This window comes from Vigna angularis, chromosome 2 (assembly GCF_016808095.1).
Source record: "Vigna angularis cultivar LongXiaoDou No.4 chromosome 2, ASM1680809v1, whole genome shotgun sequence".
NCBI classification, from domain to species: Eukaryota; Viridiplantae; Streptophyta; class Magnoliopsida; order Fabales; family Fabaceae; genus Vigna; species Vigna angularis.
In genome coordinates this window covers 47,394,995-47,408,117 of record NC_068971.1, presented here as the reverse complement: position 1 = coordinate 47,408,117, position 13,123 = coordinate 47,394,995, and positions in this window count along the sequence as shown.

Here is a 13,123-nt window from a genome sequence, read left to right as displayed (position 1 = left end):
AAGTTACAATTTTGGGTATAACGGTAGTCTATAATCTGAATAGGGTGATGATAGTTAGTGGGTATTTCTATAACTTGGTTTGTGATGCAAAAAATAAATGTGTAAAGTAAGTAATAAAAGTTTAACTTATTACATGAATGAATAATATTTTTTACCTGTGGTCAAGTGTTGAAGAGAATGATGGTGTAACATGTAGAGACTTCAAGTGTTTAATTTCATGGATTTAAAGAAGCATAAGTGTGATACTCATAGATGTCACAAGTGATATTGTAGGTTTTGACATATTAGATAGACAATTAAGTTGGTAATGCGTTGACTAACGTGTGTTATGTGTGGATGTTATAAACGAACATGAAACATGTGAGTTTGATAATATAACTTGTTATTATGTTGTATTATAAAAAAATATTAATTATTAGTTTTCTTTGTGTGGTTTGCATTGTGATTTCATAAGGATGATCATGATCTTATTGGAGAAAATAATGTAGTAGGTGAAAAAAAATCTAAGGATAAATTAATTGATGAGAAAAATATGTTTTTTTGGTACATGTTTTTATTGAACATTAGGAGTCAAGCCATGAAAATATTGCTCAATCATAATGAATGTTATATTGCTTACATTTATAAGTTTGTACAAACAACAATGTGTTGATATATGATTGTTAGTTCTCAAATAAATATTCATCAAAATCTTACATGGATCAATATGAAGAAAAAAACAATAGAAAAACACTATAAAAAAGTCATTTTTATAGTCATCACCACAATTCATTAATTTTGTTAGATGTATAGAGGGCTTGGATAGTTATGTGTCATTAAATGATTTACAATTTTGCTAACAATTATACTAGAAGGTGTATAATATTGAGTTATAATATTTGTGTTGAGTATTTATAGATGTAATATCAAATCTTAGAAATAGTAAAAATGATAAGTCCAAGTATTGTTTATAGAAGACTCAAACTTCACATGCAAAACAAAAAGAGTTTGTATGTAAGAAAAACAAAATTGATCAAAGGAAGGAGTACAAAACCAACTTACTCTATATGAGAAACTGATCGGTGTAGGGGAGGTCCTGTGGAAAAATAGCTCGGCGCCAGGATGATAAAAAACTTAACACCTCTCATTCTTATTACTTTTTCAATTTGAAAAAGTAATAAGAATGAAAAAGGAAAAGGTCGTCTTATTCAAAACCCCAATTCTGAAATCCCTTATCTCCCACTTCACACCTCAGAACGCACCGTTCTTATAGAGCGCTTTCACATCTTCTTAGGCTGGGGAGAGGAAAGGTTCCCATATTTTAGGATACTCCGGGGAACAGATATCCAATGGAGATGACGGGGTGGGGCCTGTAGCTCAGAGGATTAGAGCACGTGGCTATGAACCACGGTGTCGGGGGTTCGAATCCCTTGAGGATCTCGCCGCGAGGATTACTCATGTGGTCTTTGATCTTCAAACAGATGAATAAGATATGAAAACCCTTAGAGAGGAGTCAAAGAACTCTAGAAAATTGGTTTTTAGAGAGATTGTGTGTTTTAAAATAATGAAAGTCATTTATAATAAAACAATTTTTATTTAAATAATTTAATATTAAAACAATCAAGTTTCATTACTTTTAAACTATTACCACTTCTAAAATATCATTTTGTAAGTCTTTACATGATTTTTTTTATATATTTATTATCTTATATGTATTTTATTTTCTCATGTAGATCCTTTTATCGTAGATGCAGTTGTTTTTTTTATAATTTTTGATTGAGAAAATATAATTTTTTATTTATAAAAAATATAAAAAACATATTAAAATTATAGAAATGTAGAATTTTTTTAATATATATGTATATATATATAAATTGAAATGTAAAAGTATAATAAAAATATTGAATGTTTTGATTTGAAATTTATAACATTTTTAAAATATAAAAATTATTAAAATTAATTAAAAATGTTTTATTTAGAAAAAAATATGAAAATAGAAGTTTAGAAATATAGCGAAATATAAAACTTTTCTAATTTAAATTTTGAAAATAGAAAGAATATAAAAATTTATTTAAGAAGTTATATTTTAGATGAAATATAAAAATAAAAATTTAAAATATACCAATTTAAGATATTTGAAATAAATTTGATTATTTTTACTGTATATAAACATATAAATGTAAAGAAATGTTTTTAAGGATTTATTGTTTTTGCATTTAAATATTTCAATGTGAAGATGTTTTTTCTTTGAATTGTTTTATAATGCATTTAATTTTTTTTTTCAAACATAGGACACTCTCGACAATATTTACATGATAGCATGACTTTGTTTTAAGTTAGAATTTGGTCTTGAAGGAGTTAAATTCTAACATTGAATCTTTATTAAGTTTAATTTAAATAACTAACAACTTAAAAAAGTTATCTAATTTAAATTTTTTATTTTTATTCTTTTAACGTTTTACTCCTAACTAAGTTTTAAATAATAAAAATTTACATTATACTATGCAAATTTTTAAGCTTATACTTAATAATGTTCTATAAATAAAATGTACATTTCAAAATATTTATTAAAAAACAAAATTTATAATTATTAAACGTAAAATCATATAAATGCTAATCTATTTAAATTGACATTTGAAAAATGGTATATGAATGAATAAAAGAATTACATATCGACTTTTTGTCAATTATACAATATGTGGTTATAGTTAGATAAATAGGTAAATGTGTGTTACTAGCTAAAATAGGAATATAATTATTTGAAATTATAAAAATACATATTTTGAAAAATAATATAACAGATAATTACATCTCTTATTCAATAATAAATTTTTGTCGTATTTTTTTGGTTGATTTGTATGGTATGAATAGGAATGAAAAGAAAGTAATATATTAAAATATTTTGGTGATGGTTGCATTTGAGCTGATGGTGAATAGAATATGAAATTAGCGTTGGCTATGGGTTACGATATCTGCATCGAGGAATCCCATGAATTAAGAATAGTTTAAAAGATATAGTTTGATATAAGTGTCAAAAGCTGACCCTTCCATTTCAAATTCTTGATTTGACCTTCTATCCTTTGGATGCCCATTTTGTACTTTTTTTTAAATTATTCTATATTCCATATTCTACGAACCTTTGCTGTTTCTTACCTTTTATCACAATCATCGTTAATTTAATATTAGCTTTCCCTTTTATTCTTCCCAACTAAACATTTTTTTTTTCTCTTCAAATTCATTTAGTAGTTTTCAGCACAACAAAATCAGCAAATACCATTTTAAATTAAATCATAAGATCAGCAAGAAGATGTTTTTGGGATAAGTTGATGTGACAATTAATTATATCAATTGGATTTGAAAAGCACAATTATAAAAGTTTTGGAATTATAATTGCGTGGAATTTACATTTAGGGTTTTGAACCCTTTTCTGTTGAACTAAACTGAGTTAATGTATCTGTGAAAGTGAACTATTTTGGACGGAAAAAGAAATTGAAAAGAATTGTGTGGTAGTGGATGCTGGTATTTTCACTTGAATTAACGTTTGAGATTGAAACAATATCAAAGGAAAAAGTTGTTTGGTAATAAGTTATTGTGGAGACTAGGTTGATGCTCTGTTCTTTTATACCCTCCATGTGCGTCGTAGAATAGTTGTTTTCATAATAAATGCACTGTGTTGAAGTCTAAAGAACAGTCACTTAGGAACAGGACCATCTCCCACTTACTAAGGTATCTTCTTTCTAAACTCTTTTTTATTTTTCAATTTCATCATATAACTTAAGCACTGTAGATTAGTTGAAAATCACATGTAGAGTTCACTTTCACTAGTCTTTTAAAGGATTATCCAAAAATAAATCAATATTAATGAAGTTTGAATTAAACTTATATAAAAGATTAATGTTATTTTTAATTCAAAATCTCGATGGATGTGTGGATTAGAGAGTGAATTTAAGGAAGTAAAAAACAAAATAAATAAAAAGTAAGAGAATCAAAAAATAAGCATTTTTTAAATACATGAAATTAAGGAAAAAGTGGAAGTTAAGTTTACATTAAATTTGATTAATATAATAGAATAATCTTAGCTGCATATTCATATATTTATATAATAATTTATATAATAAAATTTTTAAAATGTGAACTAAAATTAAAATTAAAATATAAAATTACTATAAAATCTAATAAATAAAAGACTATATTTCATTGTAAAATGTAACAAGATATAAATAAATAAATTTTATACTATTTATTATTTTAATATTTTATTTGAATTATTTACTATTCCAATATAAAATATATATTAACAAAATGTTAAATTTATCTTATTAATTATTTTAATTATGTAATAAAGTCTATTTAGATATATTTATTTATTATGTTTTATATATCAAATTAATAATAATAATAAATTAAATTAAAAGTTTAACAGATTTATATTACTTTTTTCTTACAAAATTAATCTTTAATTATTAAAGTTAATTATTTTATACGATATTGAATTTAGATTATTTTATTTATCATAATATTATTTATTTTAAATATCTTATTACGTTATTATTTTTAAGTAAATAATTTATTATTTTATTTCAATATAATTTATTATATTCAAATATAAAATCAATTATATATTTGACGATTATTGATTACGGAGTAAATTAAAAATTTCTTGCATTATGAAAGAAAAAGGGCTAAAAAAGAATTTCTTCATTTTTTATGTTTATGCATTTTAAAATCTGAACTTTTTGGGCTTTTCAGCAGTGTCATAATTGAAAACAAACATGATAAAAGATAATGATTTATAAGTTTTTCTTTTCATATCATATTCAACTTTTTCATTTTTGCTTGGTTAAAACTTAAACTAATATTTCAATTTTAAACATATTTGAAAAAAAAGTTTCATTATCACAAAAATATTCAAATAGAAGAGTCGAATTTTATAAAGTATGAGAAAATTTCAAAGTTAAACTAATTTTTTCCAGTTAACTTGAATGACAGAAACAAAAGTTATAAAAGAAATCTCAAACTTCTGTATTACTAGTAAAAGAAAAAATTTATAAGCATTATTTTTCACCACATAATAATGTGTATAGTAGAATTTTCAAAAATGGGAAAGATTTACTATATGGTTTATTGCTTAAATTATGAATAAAATTTTACTTATTATGTTAACTTGTTTTACAAAATTATTAAATAAATCCATATCAAGTAAGTTTTCCTCTATTTCTTTTCAAGTATTTAGAGAACAAAACGATATTTTCAAACCAACACATAACAATATATGTCCATTTGACAATTTACTCTAATAATAGGATAAAATGAAAAATCAAATTAAATACTATTTATAGTTATAAATATATTATTTTATCTAATCATAAATGTTGCTGCATATGTTTTATTTGATGTAGAGTATATGTTTCTTCATTTTATACCTTAAAACATGCTTTGTATTTTATATTTTTAAACAAAGGCTTTAACAGTTATTTTTTTTTTAACAATCATCTTAAAAATATTCACTCACATGTAACCCACAAACGAAATATAACTTTTTCTCTGGTTTTAATGTTTCACAATAGAATGAGGATAGAATGAGGAAGATTTTAAAAGAGAAATGATACTATGACAGACTTTTAGATTCCTTTGACATAGAATATAAGGAGGATAAAATGATAATAAAAATGTAAAATTTTGTATATCTTTAAAAAAGAAGAGAGAAAAAAATAAATAAAAATAATGTCAAATGAATGTAAAAAATTTAGGTGTGTCAAAGAATTATTTTTTATTTTAAAATTCAATTATACATTTATATTTGATATTTCATGTACCATGACATATGGTACTTTTTACTATTAAGGAGATAAAATTTAAGTGAAAACGAATATAATTTTAAAAAAAGTTTAATAAAATAAACAAGTTAAATTTTTTATACAACACAAGTTTGTTTCATTTATTAACAATATAATAAAATTTAAGAAAAGGAAAAAGGAAACTCAGGGAGTGCAAAGAGAAAGAGAAAGGTGGAGAGATGTGGAAAGGGAAAAGGATGAAGGACAAGACTGATAAAATTATGGGCCTAAATTAACCGTACGTGACCCAAGAACGTTATAGAACAAATCCAAACCCAACATGCTGCAAATGTGATCTGGGCTTATCATTTGACAAAGGGGTGTTGCTTCCTCCACTACCACCACTTCTCCCTCCACCTCCCCAACCTTCTGCAAAAAAATTTTAATTACAAAAATAATTTTTTTTACTTTTAACCCTATTTATTTGCTTTAAACTCAAACCTTATTTTTCTACCCATTTTTACTTTTCACTCGGCCCCACCTCTCAACTCTTTTTCTCTCTCTTTCCAGATTCCCACTCCCAAACTCTACCACGTTTGTTTTAATTACAAAAATATTAATATAATAAAATTATATATTTTATATAATTAAACTAATAAATAACTTTTTATATAATTATAAAATTGTTAAAGAATACAAAAACCATATATAAAAAATATATATTATACAAAAACATTAAAACAAAAAACTAATTATATATAACTGCAAAATACAAAAAAATATAAATATAAACTAATAACAATAAAGATCTTCAAAAATACATTATTAAAATACATCAAAAATATATTAAAAAATAATACATCAAAACATATAAATTACATTATTAAAATATCTCCAAAATTAATATAAAAAAATAAACTAATAAAAATAAACTGGAAAATAAACATGTAACTTTAAACGGATGTGAGCATCCGTCAACGGATGTCAACATCCGTTTAAGGTAAAACGGATATCTGACATCCGTTTTCCCTTAAACGGATGTTGACATCCGCTGAGGGATGCTCACATCCGTTTAAAGATTATACATTTATTTTTTTAGGGTTTATTATGCACATTCACGACGAATCCTTCACGCACCACCACACTACCACCACACACCGATCTTGGAACGGCGGATCAATTGCTTCCACCACCACTTGCAATCTCTCACTAAGCACACTAGCTAATGAAAGTCCACCACACTCTGAGACCACAATTCTATCACAATTAAAGAATGAGAGGAAGAAGTGGAACGTGAAAAAGAGGAAGAAGAGCACAATGAAACAATAAGGGGACGAACGATAAAAGAGAAAGAAGAGTTGCCGCTGCATACATGTAGAAGATTGGAATGGGTAGAGGTTAAAAAATATTAATCCTAAAATTTTACTAAGGGTAAAATAAAAATGAGAAAATAAAGAGATGGGTAAAACAGAAATGGTAGATCTCACATCCCACCCCTTTGGCCCAAACAAAAAACGAAGAAACTATTACGCAAACACTACTAAAATTAAAGTTTGACAAATGAAGGTCGCCAACACTTGATATGTGTAAATGTTTAATATAACAATGTTTTAGAATCATGAACAATTTTATTTTGTTTTTATTGAATTTCTCTTTTAGTAGTAATCCTCAAACCACTTTTTATTTCTCTGGTAAAAACTATATGTGAGAAAAAACAAATAGTGATGATTTTTAAAAGATAATACTAGAATATTTTAATAATAAAATGTTATAACTTTTAATAGATTCTCTATTAACTGAAATTTATTTCATAAAAATCATCGTTTATGTAGATTTTTTTTTCCAAAATTTTCTCTCTACTTTTATTTTATATTTTTAACTCCAATATTCATTCTTTGGAAAATAAAAAATTATAAAGGCATTTCTAGTGAAGAATTTTATACATCCTCCCGATAAGAAGAAAAATAAAAGTTAACTTTTTACACTTTTTGAAGTTGTTTGCTTTTTGAGTTTTATGTAAACACTGGTGCCATGTGACTTAAATATATTCAAATTAAGTTCAAATAGAAAAAAAATACTCTAACTTTTAATTCAAAAAAAATTTAAGGAGAATTTTACTTATTACTAATTCTCAATAAAAATATAAAACATATTACTTTTATATTACGTGAATAATAATAATTGATAATATTGAAACGAAAAAAAATATATAATATGTTGTTGTTATTATTATTATTATTATTATTAGCATAAAGATAAGGGTGACAAGAGCTTGTTACGTTTAATTTTTAGCATTTTTTTAGATATTTTTAGATATTTGTATTATATTATAAATTAATAATATAATGTAAATTGATTAAGTTAATATATAAAAAGAAAAATAATAAAAAGTAACTGAATATTAATGGTAAAAATTACAAATATAACTAAAAAAAGAGTATTACCTTCTTCTTTACGACATCTTATGAGTATTGTAACATCCCAAAAATACAGTGTAAAACCATATAGAGAATAATCACATGTTAACAATACTACAGATTAGTTCAACGCTTAACTATATACGATTACGGTCGAACGACCTTACATAACATCAGAGAATTTAAAACTAACGCTAGTTACTACTAGACCGAACGCTTACCAAAATATACTAATATTGCACGGTCTTTACAAAAGATAACGCCAACACCAGACCGAACACTCTCAAGGTTCGGCCTTCACTTCCGTTGCGTCTTCCAATGCTTCTTCAAGCAGTTCTTCTCCTTCTGCTCACATCCACACGGATAATCATTGCAACAGGACAACGACATGACGTACAACACAGACAAAAATGGTAAACAAGGTAAGCTTATGTAATTTAATTTATTCAATCACAACATACAACATTCATAACAAAACCAACAACGACCACATCATAATTCATACATTCAAGGCATGCAAAAACGACCACTTGACTTTGACTGTCCGGACTGTATGAATCTTGTGTAGCTACGACGTTCGTGCACCCGAGTGATGTAGTAACTGGGATACCCTCAACAGCTGCCACCCGAGGTTGATCCGTTCCGTCTAAGTTAATCTTATGGACTAGGACCTCCTGCCATTCCCACACGTGACTTACTCCTCTCTACATGAGAACGAGTAATCATGGAATATCAAGAAGAACACCCGCTAAGCTTTGCCCACATTCATACTTTACAAATCAATAACCACTCTCTGAGGTATCCCTCCGTGGAATACTCGTTCATAATCAAACTATTTCATACACATCACATTTCAAATTCTCTCAGACTTTATCATCCACATATTCCAATGAAATAAGATCATACGTTCTTATCATAACCCAAGTACGACTGGTATAACAAGACCGAGCGCTACTCATTTACTTAAATAAACAGACTCCTAAGAGTTCAAACCGGATGCCACGAAGCCTAGGCCGAGTACTAAGACTCTAGGCCGAACACCTTTTAAAGCCAACATGATTTATACTAAATAATAATACTGATGAGAAACTATGAATTAACGAACACTATCTAGTTTGAATAAAGACTCTGATTCTAAGCACAGAAATACTATATTACAGAAAACAAGACCCAGCGCTTGGTTTAAGACCGAGCCCTGTAGAAACCGAACACTATTGAACGAGCGCTGGTCTAAGACCAAGTGCTTATCATAAACGAGCGCTACTGAGACTGAAAGATTGGTCCAAGATCGATCGCTAATAAACTCACAGAAAAAGAATGAATATATATATATATATATATATATATATATATATATATATATATATATATATATATATATATATACACACAATTGAGCCACCACTTATTCTGAATAAAAAGAACGATAACGTCTACGACTTTAGGCAGTATATAACACATTAACTAAATTGTTTAGGAAGTCTAAAGAAGAACGACACTTAGGCCGAACACTCATTCATACATTTCTAATATTATAACACGATCATTATTACCGTAATTCCTTGTATAAGAGAACCTAATATAGACAGACGCTCAAAGGGGAACGAAATGGTTAATACGAACTTTCGGTCAAAGTTTAACAAATCCTATTTAGTATTACAGGAAAACTCTTAGATTCTATCCCCAAAACATGAGACTCAGGTAAGACCATGTACTCCCAAGAAGAACCGAACGCTCGTTAACAACTCTTGACCATACTACCACCTTTACTCAGACTACCACAGTTTGAATATCAAGGCCTATCTCAACTCAATTCACAACATGCATCATTCATCCATCCACACGTCCAAACAAGCAGTACACACCTATCTCATATTCATCAAATAATCAAACAGCGTATCAAATAAGAATTTAATCAAATTATATAAGCTTTCCTTACCTTTATACGTAACCGAACGCTCAAACGAAGCAGAATAGAGCTTCCCTCTACCCAAGAACTAACGTTCGACACTCCCATTTTAGGAGCACTGAACCAAACAGAAAAACCAGAAACACTCAGAATTATACTATCCCATCAGGCGACCAGAAATAGAGAGTTGCATGTGAGAATGGACGAACATGCTTAAAGAGAAGGAAACTCACCAGCTCAGAATCACAAACTGATCGATTTAAATGGAAGCTCTTGACGCCGGGAGTGTTCCAGCGGTGCCTGAGAGGTGATCGGAAGAAGAAATGGTGAGGTTTTCTTAGAGAGAAGGAGGAGAAAAAAGTTTCAGCGTTTTGGAGAAGAAGAAAGGCATGCAGAGAAGTGACACATTATTTGAAATTTGGCCTTAAATACTGCCGTCACCCAACACGAACGATCATTCTCCTGCTGCCACATGTTTTCTACTAACTGAGACGCTCACTCCCTTTTTGGCACTTGGATCCCACTACTTGAGGTTTTTGAGTGCGTTTTAATGAGTTCTGACAAGTATTACCTTCTTCTTTCGTTTAGTGTTTCAAATATTAATTAACTTTTTACAAAATATAAAAGACACAATAAAGAAATAATATAAAAAAATCCACTTTTTTTTCTAATTAAAAATAACTTGTAAGGAAATTATAATTATATAAATATGAAAAAGAGTATCAAATAATAATTCATTAAAAGTCACATATTTATAAAAGAATAAAAATGATCAAATCTGTTTTAATAAATTAAAATAGAGATAAAAGAGAAATTGATATGTAGATACTCGTTATCATCCTTATAGTTAATTTAAAATCAATACTCATAATCATATTTAATTAATACGGAATTTTACTTATACAAAGAATTTCATTCATTCATAAAATATCATTAAACTTTGTGAATAAATAATAATTTGATGTGGCTAAAATTAAAGAAAATGATTATTTGAAACATTTTCAATGAAAATAGCTTACAAGAGTTATTTATAAATGAAAATATTATTTTAAGGTTATATATAAAGTAAAGTATCAGATTTTATCTCACACACGTAAATTGAAAAAAAGTATTACTTGTAAATTGAAGAACAACTCTCTCTAGTATTTCTATTCAAATTTTAATTTCAATCTTTAACCTTATTCGCAATTTGCTGTCGCTTATTAAATCTAATTACATTTGCTTAAACCCAAAACACAACCTTCTTCCTTGCTTCCCGAAAAGCACTTATAACATACCTGTTAACTTTTTTTTTTCACGGTTAATTAATTACTATTATTTAGGATGACAATGTAAAACACGAGTAATGTTACATACAATCAAATCTGTAAAAAAAATTCATTTATTACTTGTCATAAATATATATATATATTTAAAAAATATCTACAAATATTTTAAAATTTATAAATATTAAATATTTAAAAAATATATTTTATAAGGGTTTAAAATAAAATATAATATTAATTAAATAAATTATAAATTAATTTTAATTTTAATTAAACTTAAATTAATAAAATATAAATTAAATTTTAATTTTAATTTTTTACGGATAGAGATAGTATAATACTTGTATAAGTGAGTATTGAAACATCATTTATCCATTCGTAGGTACTATCTATTTATCTTATCTCCCATAAATTTTATCTTCAAATAGTAGTAAATGATAGTATTTTTGGCATCCATAGACCCTACACTAAAATTTAAAGGTTTAATGTCTGGGTAGGTACCTATTTTCGGCGTGAATATTAAATAGGTCCCTTTTCTTTTCGGCGTCTCAAGTGGGTTCTTATTTGTGTAAAATTGGAGTAATTAGGGGTTTGCCGTCAAATTGAACAAACGGCCGTTTAAGTTTGGCCTACGTGGCAGTGTATTCATTAATCTGACGTGGCATTAAAAACGAATTTTGTATTAAAAATTTGGATTGCAAAAATGTGGATTCAGATTTAGGGAAGGGCAAAATGGGCAAAGCATGTTGGCCGAAGCATGTTGGCGGAACGGATCTCCCTATTTTCTTCTCCCATTTCCCTCTTATCGTTTTCATTGCCAAATTAACAGGTTCCACACAGTTTTTCAGAGTTCTCAGCGTTTCGCTGCTATCGTCCTTCTCATCGTCGTTGGTGGGCTGTAGTAGTGGCGGCGTCGGCATGTTCGTCAATGGAGCTGGTTTAGGATTTATTTTTCCGGTGGAGTTTGTTTTGGGTCATGTGCAGTTGAAGCCGTGGGATTTATTCTTCTTCCCCTTCTGGGAGATCGTGGGATGAGACTGGTAAAAGATCCAAGAGATATGAACCACAAACAAGTAGGTAATGACTGCGGCAGTAGAGAGAGGATGTTCCTATCACACCATCGGCAACTTGCTCAAGAATGATCTTGTAAGTTCTTCATTCAGAAGGAAATTTTATCACTTAAGTGTGTTTTTTCAGCAGAATTTAATTTGGATTGACGGCAAATGTAAAAACATTTTCAATCTCAATCAAGATTAGGGTTCTGAAGAAGAAAAGGGTTTCCCCTCCGCGCTTCCAATCGAAGAAGAAAAGAAGAAAAGGAGTTTGCCCAGTTTGTATTTTTTGCCCTTGAAGAACGTTTGCTCAATCCATATTTTAATACAAAAATCAATTCAAACTCATTTTTAATAACACGGAGACAAACTTAAATGGTCGTTTGTTCAATTTGACGGCAGACCCCTAATTACTCCAATTTTACACAAATAAGAACCCAATTGAGACGCCGAAAAGAAAAAGGACCTATTTGAGATTCACGTACCTACCGAGACATTAAACCAAATTTAAATGTTATTCTTCTCTTACTTGCTGAGAACCCATAAGAAAGATTTAAGAAAGATAATTCTTTAACTCCCAACCTTTCTTTGAACAACCAGTCTTCAATTACTAGAATCCCATTTTCTAAAAATAACCAGTTACACGTTGAATTCAAATTGAATGAAAAGAAACCACCAATGGTATAAACTTGTAAAGAAAAATAATTCATCTGTGCTAACAATG